This window comes from Pseudophryne corroboree, chromosome 7 (assembly GCF_028390025.1).
Source record: "Pseudophryne corroboree isolate aPseCor3 chromosome 7, aPseCor3.hap2, whole genome shotgun sequence".
NCBI classification, from domain to species: Eukaryota; Metazoa; Chordata; class Amphibia; order Anura; family Myobatrachidae; genus Pseudophryne; species Pseudophryne corroboree.
This window is the reverse complement of record NC_086450.1, coordinates 380462976-380476543: the sequence shown is the minus strand read 5'-3', so window position 1 is coordinate 380476543 and position 13568 is coordinate 380462976. Positions and strand designations below refer to the sequence as shown.

The window sequence follows — 13568 nt, the reverse complement described above, 5'->3', positions numbered from 1 at the left end:
TACGCAATATTGCGAAAAGATTTTTCTTTGCAGTTTCTGAGTAGCTCGAGACTTACTCTTCCAGTGCGATCAGTTCAGTGCTTGTCGTTCCTGGTTTGACGTCACAAACACACCCAGCGTTCGCCCAGACACTCCCCCGTTTCTCCAGCCACTCCCGCGTTTATCCCAGAAACGGCAGCGTTTTTTCACACACTCCCATAAAACGGCCAGTTTCCGCCCAGAAACACCCACTTCCTGTCAATCACACTACGATCACCAGAACGAAGAAAAAACCTCGTAATGCCATGAGTAAAATACCAAACTTCTTAGAAAATGTACTTGGCGCAGCCGCAGTGCGAACATTGCGCATGCGCAGTTAGCGGAAGATCGCACCGATGCGAAGGAAAAGAACGAGCGAACAACTCGGAATGAGGGCCTTTGTGTATTAAACAAAGTTTGTATACATTGAGCAATCAAAAAACAAAGGTTTCACTATCTCACTTTCACTGAAAAAAGGGAGCACACTGCGGGTATATTCACAGTAATTTGGCCTATATGAACTTTAGACTGCATTGCAGCCCCTCCTTTGGAGCTACCATTGGCTGTAACTAGCACTTTGCGAGTGGTGCTGTCACACAGAGCGCATGGCTCTGTGGGCAGCACCATCACTACCCCACGGTCCCTGCATTGGGCTAGAACAGCATCCTGCAGCCAGGATCTGCACCCTGCAGTCTATGCAGCAATCTGGAGTGTCCTGAGGACTCTCCAGACAATGCAGCAGCCAGTGGACTTTGTAACATCATCCGACTGCAGCCCAATCTCCCATGTGCCAACATTGGTTGGGAGCGTGTTCGGCACAAGTTGGCTTGCAGCAAGTTGTCAGTAGGCGGTGGAGGATTTACCAGATATCAGCAATTGTAGACATCTGCTGCATTCCGCTTGCGCATGTGTGGTCTGATAACTGTGCATTCGCAAGTCCGAACCCAGAAGTAAAGTGCGACAAGTTTACTTCGAACACATCACATGCATGAGTTCCTATAGGAGCCCCTGTCCCTGCCTGTGTTTAGTGATATACCTGTATCCATGGCCGGAATGGCACATGCCAGAAGGGCCGATGGGCAGGTGGGCCAAATCGGTCAGTCAGAGAGTCGGGAAGGATGCGCACAGTGTAGCCTCCGGCTCGATGGAAATGAAGGGGTGTCGCGAGTCCACACCCCCGAACTCGCGGCGCACCCCCAGCAACCAGCGCCATGGTAATGGGGGCATGCCACAAGTCCACGCCCCCATGACTCGTGGCACGCCCCCATATGTCGTGCAACACGCCCCCTGTGATGCGCGTGCCCCCCCCCCTCCATGAAGCGCACGCGCTTTCACGATTGCCAGGGCTGAATTAAGGCCCCAGTTCGTCCCTGCCTGTATCCCATCCCAGTGATTCTCAATTCCTTAATGCAACAATAGGTGGCAATAAAAACATTATCGCTACTAATTATTGAATATGCTCCATATCGAAGTTATGTTAGCAAAAAAATGGTGACTGTTGGTAATTTACACAAATAAATAAGAAACAACTTTTAATATCCGCTTATATTTATACTAAAAAGTAGGATATAACTTAATTAGAAAATCATAAGTAGTTTCAAATAATCTGTTTGGGGGTATTAAAAAAGAAAAAAGTTGCATACACAGGGAGGGAGGGGTATTGACAACTCCAGAGACAATTTGAAACAGAAGATAAGAGCAAAGGAAGCTTTGTTGGATTGTTACAGCCATCGGGCGCTGAAATGGGCAATGCCAGGTGAACCTCAGGTAAACAATATTATTATACCATCAAGCTTTATTTTTAAATTATCCCTTGAGTATGCTGACTAATAATGATGTGTGGCGATTCTTTTGCTTATGACCTGGGATAAGTCCCTGTCCCCGTGTGTCATCTTTGTTAGAATATGTGTATAACTGGCGGCAATATGGCAGAGTATAGGTACACACCAGCGGATGTCCTGAGTTCACGAACAGCCCAGTCTTAGCCAGTGGGGTCAGTGGCGGAACTACTGCTGGTGCATTGCCCCGGGGTCCGGGGCTCTGAAAGGGCCCACAGCCGGTGACGTTAGCTGTACTAATAATGAGTCTGGGTGACTCATTATAGTTGTCACCCGTCCAGTCACTGCAGGCCGGTAATAAATGTGGAAGACATCTGGCCACAGCAGATGAGGAGGGAAGCCCATCTCCTCCTCGTAGGGAAGCCCATGCCCTCCTCGTAGGTGTCAGAGAACAGCTTCTGCAGGACAATGCAGGCCCATCTCTTTTCCATTGGGGAGTGTAGTGTAGTGTAGTGCAGTAATGTAGCGTTGTGCATAGGGTGTGTGTAGTGTAGTGCAGTAATGCAGTACTGCGCATGGGGGTTATGTAGGGTAGTGATGCAGCTCTGCACATAGGGGGATGTAGTGATGTAGTGCAGCAATGCATTATGGCGTATAGGGGGATGTAGTGCAGTTATGCAGTGCAGCAATGCAGTATAATGTAGTGAGGTAGTGCAGCGTACAGAAAGATGTAGTGCAGTGTTGTAGCTCAGGCATGGGGTGGACGTAGTGCAGTGATGTAGAGTAGTGGGGGTATGGGGAACACGTTGCTGTGGAGTGGGCACAGGCACTTATTGCATCAAACACCTTGTTTTTCTTCAGCGTGGGGGGGGCCCAAAGCAGATTTTTGCACCTGGGCCCGACACTCGCTAGTTCCGACACTGAGTGGGGTGGTGTATTCAGCAGCAATGTGGTTTGTACAGCTGTCGTCACATTATGTTTATACAGACACTTGTATCCACGGAGCATACAGGTCACCTGCCAGTGACTGCATGCAGGTGGCGATGCAGGATAGAAGCAGTATCAGCATCTTTAGCGTAGTGAACCAGCGGTAACTCATAGGGTCTCTCTGAGCTACTGTAAGTGGAAGATGTGCATCAGCTACTGTGCCAAAGATGGTGCTGCGCATGCAGCGGCCATCATGGTTAGAGATTGAAGTCTTCCTAAAGGAGCCAATATGGAGTATGCACAGCAGCACTCCCTAGATTCAACAATCTTTACATGTAAAACAAATTCATTAATTTTTTGAGGAACCTGACAGTGATTCCAGACAAGAGCCTGAATGAGCCCTCATGTGGCACCAGGCTACATAAGGGTTCAGTCCTTCCATCAGTAAAAATAAAAAAAAGTAGTAGAATAATCCAAACCCATCAGTAAAGAAAAAATATATATCAACAATGTTATTTTACTATTCCCAGGGGCATGCTTGGATCTCTTGCATACACGTTTGTTAGGTGTAACAAACTGATATTGCTATTACTGATTTTAAGGTGCTGCTGCCCCCTAGTGTTCCATATAGGAATTGTAAAGATGTGCCAAGAGGTTCTATAATGTACAGTATAGCCTGGGCAACAGAAGTAGTCCAGATTTACTGCTGGCCATGTCGCCATCTGGTGTCTACTTCACAGTATGACTCTCAGAAACATTTTTTGTTGTTGAAATCAGTGAGTCAAATAAAAAAGATATTTTTGAATAACTGTGCACTAATAATTTCAATGTAGAATATTAACTCCCTCCACATAAATCAGGACCACGTGTAACTCCCAGAAACAGCACAATGAGATCCTGCTGTGCGCCCAGAATATGGAATTACTCATGACACCCTAATAAGAAAAGGGAATAGAAGTGTAAATGTATGTAATTGTTGCTATCAGATATTACTGCAGCAGCAGCAGCGGTCCCTGGGCGCCATCATTTGAGCATATCTACTTGTTAACGAAGAGACTACTTGCGCATATTTGCTATGAATGCATTTTTGTTATATGAAGAGGCGTCATTTGATCTGGTGACACCTTGGGGTGTATCAACTAAAGTGCTTAGAAGTGGAGATGTTGCCCATAGCAACCAATCAGGCTCTTAATATCTTCTAGAAGTTAATAGATAAATGATAGGTTGAATAGGATTGGTGCCTATGGGCAAAATCTCCACTTCTAAAACCCCACACCTTAGTAAATATACCTCCTGATGTGAACAGGGGAGCCCCTGCATGTGCCGAAGATGCGCATGCCTGAAAAGGAGCATGGCCTTGTGGGACGGGGTTGTGGCGTCATAGCATGCCCCCATTTTCATCACTCAGAGGGCGCATCCAGCATTCCCAGTGGAGGTGATGTGCTGCCCCCACAGACTGACTGCACTGCCAACTCCTCCTCAGTGACAGGAGCCGGATGCTGCATGAGGATGTCACAGTCCACAGCTCTCTGTCACTGTGGAGGAGCTGGCATTTTGGTGTCACCCCCTCAGAGGGTCACCCCCGAAGGGATGAGTCAGGATGGAGTTGCTGCTTTTCTTGCAAAGTACTGATTATTGAAACTTTGCATATCTGCAGGACCCCTACATCCAGCGATAAGTGAAGTAGTCCAGCATCAGACTGACCATTTGGGGGTGGTGATGACCTCTACTTGTAAAATCATAGTTGCGTTGCCTCCTTTTAGGGGGAAGGAATAGGCCAGGATCTGTCACTGGACAGAGATTTCCTGGCCTCTTATAAGCATCTGCAACAGGCGCCTGATTGTGTCGCAGGTATCTGGGGCTGCATCCTAGGACACAGCTCAGATCACTACTGCAGCAGGAGACATCTAGTTGTAATAGACACCTCCTGCTGCATTTACATACAGAGCTATCACTGCTGCTTCCAAGTAAGCAAAACTGATCGATACACCATCCATATCTGAATTAGCCCCCTGGGTGCGGTCCGCACCCCCATAGTGACGTCTCTGTCTATATGCACTCAGAACTGTTTATTATTAATCATGCATGCACACAACACAGGTACACATAGCACACCTGCATAACAGAGTTATACAACACAACACACCTATGTATCTATTTAAATACCTAGCTCTGAGCAGACGCCTCTGCTGCATTGTGCCATTGTCTGGGGAGGATTCCCACAACTGTTATATTGCTAAACCCTGGGTCCTTCATGCCGCTGTACATTATTTACTGCATCTGTAAAGCTGTTCGTGATTAGATAACTGTCAATAATGGTTTATTTACGAAGTGTCGGGGGGGGGGGGGGGTTTTAAAACTCAGGTGCTTCCTATTGTGTTTATGCCTGAAATTAATCATAGCCCCTTTACAGTTTGGGGATAAACACGATCAGAAATGCTGGATTTTATACCCCGACGCTCAGAGCCGGTGCAAGGTCTCTCTGCACCCTAGGCAAAACTTCAGCCTAGCGCCCCCTAACCTACAATCACCACCTCCACCACCTCTCGGAGGGGAGATGCAGGTGGGTTGGGGTGAATTGCATCATTATACATATGATTAGACCTGCAGCAGCAACCAGCGCAGTGTAAAAAGAGAAGGCTGCATACAGATACACCCTTCAGATTTTTGCTAGATTAATTCAATGGTGCCCCCCAGAGGCCGGCGCCCCTAGGCAGCCGCCTAAAGCTGCCTAATGGTAGAGCCGGCCCTGCCGACGCTTAGTAAGTAAACCCCAATGTGTTTAAGAACAAGTGGAGGTGCTACCCCTAGCAACCAATCAGATTCTAGCTATCATTTATGTAGTACATCATAGAATGTTACTTAGAATCTGATGGGCAACACCTCCATTTGTCCTTTGTGGAAGGTTTGATAAATTTCATCTTTTTGACATTAGATGATATTATTAGTAAATATACGAGTCTGACAACATTTGGATAGGTATATGGAATTTATATCTGTTGGCAAAACCCGCTGTATGAAGGGGATGTAGTTATGTGACTGACGGTCACAATAACTCCCCATGCATCCCGGCCCCTCACAAAACCGACAGTCGGCATGCCGACTCGAAGGGACTACACGATACCCAAAGAGTGGGAATAGAACCTGTGGCAAGCCTGCAGTGCGGCAAGCTGCGCTCAAATACCCCCCCCCCCCCATCCACCCCACCCACCCCGCGCACTTTGCGGCTAAGATCCCGGGCGCCGGTAACGCGGCCCCAACCCATATGAAGTTAGTAGTTGATGTAATTTAGAGTAAAGTTGTTGTTAATCAGTAACAAGTTACTTTGTACTGTCATATAGCAAGAATATTGATACATTTGTTGCAGTTACAGCATAGTTATACAAAACCACAATTTCATGTAATGACTCAGGTATATTAAAAATAAGATTTTAAACCTACCGGTAAATCTATTTCTCCGTAGAGGATGCTGGGGACTCCGTAAGGACCATGGGGTATAGACGGGCTCCGCAGGAGATAGGGCACCTAAAAAGAACTTTGACTAAGGGTGTGCACTGGCTCCTCCCTCTATGCCCCTCCTCCAGACCTCAGTTAGAGAACTGTGCCCAGAGGAGATGGACAATACAAGGCAGGATTTAGAAATCCAAGGGCAAGATTCATACCAGCCCACACCAATCATACCATGTAACCTGGATCATACATAACCAGTTAACCGTATGAACAACAACAGTAACGGTCCAAGACCGATTTCAACTGTAACATAACCCTTATGTAAGCAACAACTATATACAAGTCTTGCAGAGTTTCCGCACTGGGACGGGCGCCCAGCATCCTCTACGGACTAGGAGAAATAGATTTACCGGTAGGTTTAAAATCTTATTTTCTCTTACGTCCTAGAGGATGCTGGGGACTCCGTAAGGACCATGGGGTTTATACCAAAGCATCCAATCGGGCGGGAGAGTGCGTATGACTCTGCAGCACCGACTGAGCAAACGCTAGGTCCTCATCAGCCAGGGTATCAAACTTGTAGAAATTAGCAAAAGTGTTTGAACCCCGACCAAGTCACCGCTCGGCAAAGTTGTAATGCCGAGACGCCTCGGGCAGCCGCCCAAGAAGAGCCCACCTTCCTAGTGGAATGGGCCTTAACCGAATTTGGTACCGGCAATCCAGCCGTAGAGTGAGCCTGCTGAATCGTATTACAGATCCAGCGAGCAATAGTCTGCTTCGAAGCAGGTGCGCCAATCTTATTGGCCGCATACAGGACAAACAGAGCCTCTGTTTTCCTAATTCTAGCCGTCCTGGCTACATAAATCTTTAAGGCCCTGACTACGTCCAGGGATCTGGAATCCTCCAGGTCACTTTTAGCCACAGGCACCACAATAGGTTGATTCACATGGAATGAAGAAACCACCTTAGGCAAAATTGTGGACGTGTCCTCAATTCAGCTCGATCCACATGAAAAATCAAGTAGGGGCTTTTGTGTGACAAAGCCGCCAATTCTGATACTCGCCTTGCCGATGCCAAGGCCAACAACATGACCACCTTCCAAGTAAGAAATTTCAACTCAACCTTGTTAAGCGGTTCAAACCAGTGTGATTTTAGGAACTGCAACACCACATTGAGGTCCCACGGTGCCACTGGAGGCACAAAAGGAGGCTGGATGTGTAGCACTCCCTTTACAAACGTCTGGACTTCTGGAAGAGAAGCCAATTCCTTCTGAAAGAAAATCGAGAGGGACGAAATCTGAACCTTAACAGAGCCTAATTTCAGGCCCATATCCACTCCTGTCTGTAGGAAGTGGAGAAAACGACCCAGATGAAAATCTTCCGTAGGTGCATTCTTGGTCTCACACCAAGACACATACTTTCGCCAGATACGGTGATAATGCTTAACCGTCACCTCCTTCCTAGCCTTTATTAAGGTAGGGATGACCTCTTCCGGAATCCCCTTTTTCGCTAGGATTCGGCGTTCAACCGCCATGCCGTCAAACGTAACCGCGGTAAGTCCTGAAATACACAGGGCCCCTGTTGCAACAGGTATTTCCTCAGAGGAAGAGGCCAGGGATCTCCTGTGAGCATCTCTTGTAGATCTGGGTACCAGGCCCTTCGAGGCCAGTCTGGGACAACGAGTATCATCTGTACTCTTCTTTGCCTTATGATCCTCAACACTTTTGTGATGAGAGGAAGAGGAGGAAACACGTAGACCGATTTGAACACCCACGGTGTTATCAGAGCGTCTACTGCCACTGCCTGAGGGTCCCGAGACCTGGCACAATACCTCCGAAGCTTTTTGTTGAGGCGTGACGCCATCATGTCTATTTGAGGAGTTTCCCAAAGACGTGTTATGTCTGCAAAGACTTCTTGATGAAGTCCCCACTCTCCTGGATGGAGATCGTGTCTGCTGAGGAAGTCTGCTTCCCAGTTGTCCACTCCCGGAATGAAGACAGCCGACAGAGCGCTTACATGATTTTCCGCCCAGCGAAGAATCCTGGTGGCTTCCGCCATCACGACTCTGCTTCTTGTCCCGCCTTGGCGGTTCACATGAGCCACTGCTGTGACATTGTCTGATTGAATCAGAACCGGTAGGTTTCGAAGAAGACTCTCCGTTTGTCGAAGGCCGTTGTAAATGGCCCTGAGTTCCAACACATTGATGTGTAGACAGGACTCCTGGTCTGACCAAAGTCCCTGAAAATTTTTTCCCTGTGTGACCGCTCCCCATCCTCGGAGGCTCGCGTCCGTGGTAACCAGGATCCAGTCCTGAATTCCGAACCGGCGACCCTCCAGCAGGTGAGCACTTTGCAGCCACCACAGGAGAGACACTCTGGCCCCTGGGGACAGAGTTATTTTCCGATGTAAGTGCAGATAGGACCCGGACCACTTGTCCAGAAGGTCCCATTGAAAAGTCCTTGCATGGAACCTTCCGAAGGGAATGGCCTCGTAGGCCGCCACCATTTTTCCCAGAACTCGAGTGCATTGGTGAACTGACACATTTTTCGGTTTTAGCAGGTCTCTGACCATGTTCTGGATGTCCTGGGCTTTCTCTATTGGCAGGAAGACCTTCATTTGTTCCGTATCCAGTATCATACCTAGGAACGGTAGTCGAGTTGTCGGAATCAACTGTGACTTCGGTAGATTTAGAATCCAACCGTGTTGCTGGAGCACTCTCAGAGAGAGTGCCACACTGCTCAGCAATTTCTCCCTTGATCTCGCTTTTATCAGGAGATCGTCTAAGTATGGGATAATTGTGACTCCATGCTTGCGCAGGACCACCATAATTTCCGCCATTATCTTGGTGAAAATCCTCGGGGCCGTGGAAAGTCCAAACGGCAACGTCTGAAATTGGTAATGACAATCCTGTACAGCGAATCTCAGGTATTCCTGATGGGGGGCATATATGGGGACATGAAGGTACGCATCCTTTATGTCCAGAGACACCATAAACTCCCCCTCCTCCATGTTGGCTATTATCGTTCTGAGTGATTCCATTTTGAATTTGAATCTTTTTATGTACAGGTTTAGGGATTTCAGATTCAAAATAGGTCTGACCGAACCGTCCGGTTTCGGGACCACAAATAGGGTTGAGTAGTAACCTCTTCCCTGCTGGTGCAGGGGAACCTTGATTATCACTTACTGTATACACAGCGTTTGAATTGCAGCTAACACTACATCCCTTTCCAATGTGGAAGCTGGTAGGGCCGATTTGAAAAATCGGCGCAGGGGCACCTCCTCGAATTCCAGTTTGTACCCCTGGGAAACTATTTCCAACACCCAGGGATTCAGGTCTGAACTGACCCAGTATTATCAAAAGGGAGAGAAAGAAAGCTCTTGTGTGGGCGCACTCTTGAAAAAAACAGAAAAATGTTTTTTATTGTTTCAGTTATTAGTAAGAAATGTTAAAATTTATATTTATTGATCATAAGTTAAAAAATTACCCCTCTATGATCCAAGGAAAAGTGTAAACATAAGAAAGACATGAGAAAATATAATATAATATAAAAATGTTCTGGTCTGTTGAATCACATGAGAAGGATTAGAAAGGCTGCAGACACTTAATAGTCTAACACCCGTTTCTCCTGACCAGTACAGATAATCTGTATTAATGAGACCGACCAAGGAGGTCAGAATGTCTTGGAAAAACCACTGAAATCGAGTTAATACCAAGCATTTATTATTCTCCTATTTATTTGATGTTGCGCAGAATTAGAAATATCTGTGTTGATATGACCTAAACGCAGAAAAGGTAAAGAAAGTTATTGAAAGAACAAGTAGTGGTGATACTGCTGTTGGTGTCCACCCTTCGGAAGAAGGGGAATAGTCCCTACTCTGCAACACCAGGTATTCCCAGGGAGTCTCCTCTCAAGGTACTGACCCGGCCCAACGCTGTTTCGCTTCCAAGATCAGACGAGATCGGGCATTAGCAGCGTGGTATGGTAGTAGAGAGGGTATCTACCAATGAGAGTGCACCTATATAGAGATGGTAGAGTAAAGATTTAGAAAGATAGTCATATAATGTGTAGATCTGCTTTCCACGTTAGGCGGGGTGAAACAAATGTCACTCAGTGACAAGGTGCACCCTGGATCGTGAATGAGAGTCTACAGAAAATAGTAAGTGGTGAAAGGAAAAAAGGTTTTAACACTTCTAGAATTCTACTAGTGGTCGCTAACCCTGGCGGGAGACCACGTCACAAGGTATACAGCGTCAGGTAAGTTAGTACGTGTAAATATTATTCACATATATATTCCTTTTTTTTTTAGCAAAACATCATTACTATGAAAAACAACAGCCTAACAGGTATAGCATACTGTATCGGAAGGAGAATAAACGATGTATGCATAATCTGCAATTTATGGGGTTACAGGGCTATATTATGCACAAAATATCCAAATTAATTGGCTTGCAGTGTTAATTGATGTATCAAAGAGAAAAGTCACCTCTTGCAGTGATATTGGTCTGCAATGTATGTGATTATTATTATGCGAGAAAAGAGATCTCAAATATATAACATGCAGTATTAGATAATGTGCCAAGAAGTGATAAGCATATATGTTAATAATACTGGCATGCGATATGTAGAATTATAATACTGAAATATGCACAAAAAATCACAACTGCTTAAACGTGCAGTGATTATGCCCAATGCACCTATAGAGAATAGAATTCAAACTTAGATTGTAAATAGAAGATTGCAGCTAGAAAGGTGATACTCAAAATGTCAGGGTCCGGAGATAGGTGATAATGCAGGATCCTCCAAGGACAGGTCCCTTGCTATGATCCGTGGAAAACGCGTTTATCAGATTATCTGTACTGGTCAGGAGAAACGGGTGTTAGACTATTAAGTGTCTGCAGCCTTTCTAATCCTTCTCATGTGATTCAACAGACCAGAACATTTTTATATTATATTATATTTTCTCATGTCTTTTTTTATGTTTACACTTTTCCTTGGATCATAGAGGGGTAATTTTTTAACTTATGATCAATAAATATAAATTTTAACATTTCTTACTAATAACTGAAACAATAAAAAACATTTTTCTGTTTTTTTCAAGAGTTCGCCCACACAAGAGCTTTCTTTCTCTCCCTTTTGATAGTACTTGTGCTTTCTAGCTCTGGGCGCACCACCAATAGGGACTTTAATTGAAAGGTTTAATTTACTCCTTTCCAACAATACAACTGTCCAATTTTTGGTTTCTTATAATCTTTACAATTTATTATATACCAGTGCTCGGTCGCTCTCTTTGTTCAATAGTAACCGTCTATGCTGTAGGGTAAATGCAGCCTCTGACTGTAGCACGGCTTTTTGATTATTTCCTTTTCTAGTTATTTGATTACATTCATCCTCTGATCCCTTTTAGCAGCCACCACATTTTCTGCAGCTTGTACCGCTCATTTCCTTGGTTTTTCAATTGATCAGAACTGAATCAAAGGATATAAATCTTCCCAACAGGCCTTTTTGCATATACTATGTCCACTTTTTCATTAAAAACAGAATTATCCAAACGTCCTAATACTAATATCTCGGATCCTTTCTCAGATACCTACGAACACACCTCTCCCAACTCAGATTGGCGCACCTCTTTTTCTAAATTACAGAAAAATTTACAGAAGAGGGTACGCCTATCATGGGATGTTACTACATTAGAAAATTACATTAAACATAAGATTGTACCTCGTGGCCTTAGACCCAAGGTATTTCCCTCCTTCCCTCCTGCCAGTGAGAACCTGAAGAGTGAATGGGAAGCAGCATTACTAAAGTGTTCCAATGAATTACTTCACCTTTTGGTTAAACACGACACTCTTTCATTCAGTGAGACACGACATTCAGTGCACGTTTAAGCAGTTGTGATTTTTTGTGCATATTTCAGTATTATAATTCTACATATCGCATGCCAGTATTATTAACATATATGCTTATCACTTCTTGGCACATTATCTAATACTGCATGTTATATATTTGAGATCTCTTTTCTCGCATAATAATAATCACATACACTGCAGACCAATATCACTGCAAGAGGTGACTTTTCTCTTTGATACATCAATTAACACTGCAAGCCAATTAATTTGGATATTTTGTGCATAATATAGCCCTGTAACCCCATAAATTGCAGATTATTCATACATCGTTTATTCTCCTTCCGATACAGTATGCTATACCTGTTAGGCTGTTGTTTTTCATAGTAATGATGTTTTGCTCAAAAAAAAGGAATATATATGTGAATAATATTTACACGTACTAACTTACCTGACGCTGTATACCTTGTGACGTGGTCTCCCGCCAGGGTTAGCGACCACTAGTAGAATTCTAGAAGTGTTAAAACCTTTTTTCCTTTCACCACTTACTATTTTCTGTAGACTCTCATTCACGATCCAGGGTGCACCTTGTCACTGAGTGACATTTGTTTCACCCCGCCTAACGTGGAAAGCAGATCTACACATTATATGACTATCTTTCTAAATCTTTACTCTACCATCTCTATATAGGTGCACTCTCATTGGTAGATACCCTCTCTACTACCATACCACGCTGCTAATGCCCGATCTTGGAAGCGAAACAGCGTTGGGCCGGGTCAGTACCTTGAGAGGAGACTCCCTGGGAATACCTGGTGTTGCAGAGTAGGGACTATTCCCCTTCTTCCGAAGGGTGGACACCAACAGCAGTATCACCACTACTTGTTCTTTCAATAACTTTCTTTACCTTTTCTGCGTTCAGGTCATATCAACACAGATATTTCTAATTCTGCGCAACATCAAATAAATAGGAGAATAATAAATGCTTGGTATTAACTCGATTTCAGTGGTTTTTCCAAGACATTCTGACCTCCTTGGTCGGTCTCATTAATACAGATTATCTGTACTGGTCAGGAGAAACGGGTGTTAGACTATTAAGTGTCTGCAGCCTTTCTAATCCTTCTCATGTGATTCAACAGACCAGAACATTTTTATATTATATTATATTTTCTCATGTCTTTCTTATGTTTACACTTTTCCTTGGATCATAGAGGGGTAATTTTTTAACTTATGATCAATAAATATAAATTTTAACATTTCTTACTAATAACTGAAACAATAAAAAACATTTTTCTGTTTTTTTCAAGAGTGCGCCCACACAAGAGCTTTCTTTCTCTCCCTTTTGATAGTACTTGTGCTTTCTAGCTCTGGGCGCACCACCAATAGGGACTTTAATTGAAAGGTTTAATTTACTCCTTTCCAACAATACAACTGTCCAATTTTTGGTTTCTTATAATCTTTACAATTTATTATATACCAGTGCTCGGTCGCTCTCTTTGTTCAATAGTAACCGTCTATGCTGTAGGGTAAATACAGCCTCTGACTGTAGCACGGCTT

At 44.6% G+C, this 13568-nt stretch overlaps 1 pseudogene; it reads right to left on the bottom strand.

The window, feature by feature from the left end:
• Positions 1 to 10042: 10042 nt before the first annotated feature.
• Positions 10043 to 10161, bottom strand: LOC134946635 (5S ribosomal RNA; annotated as a pseudogene).
• Between the last annotated feature and the right edge of the window lie 3407 nt (positions 10162 to 13568).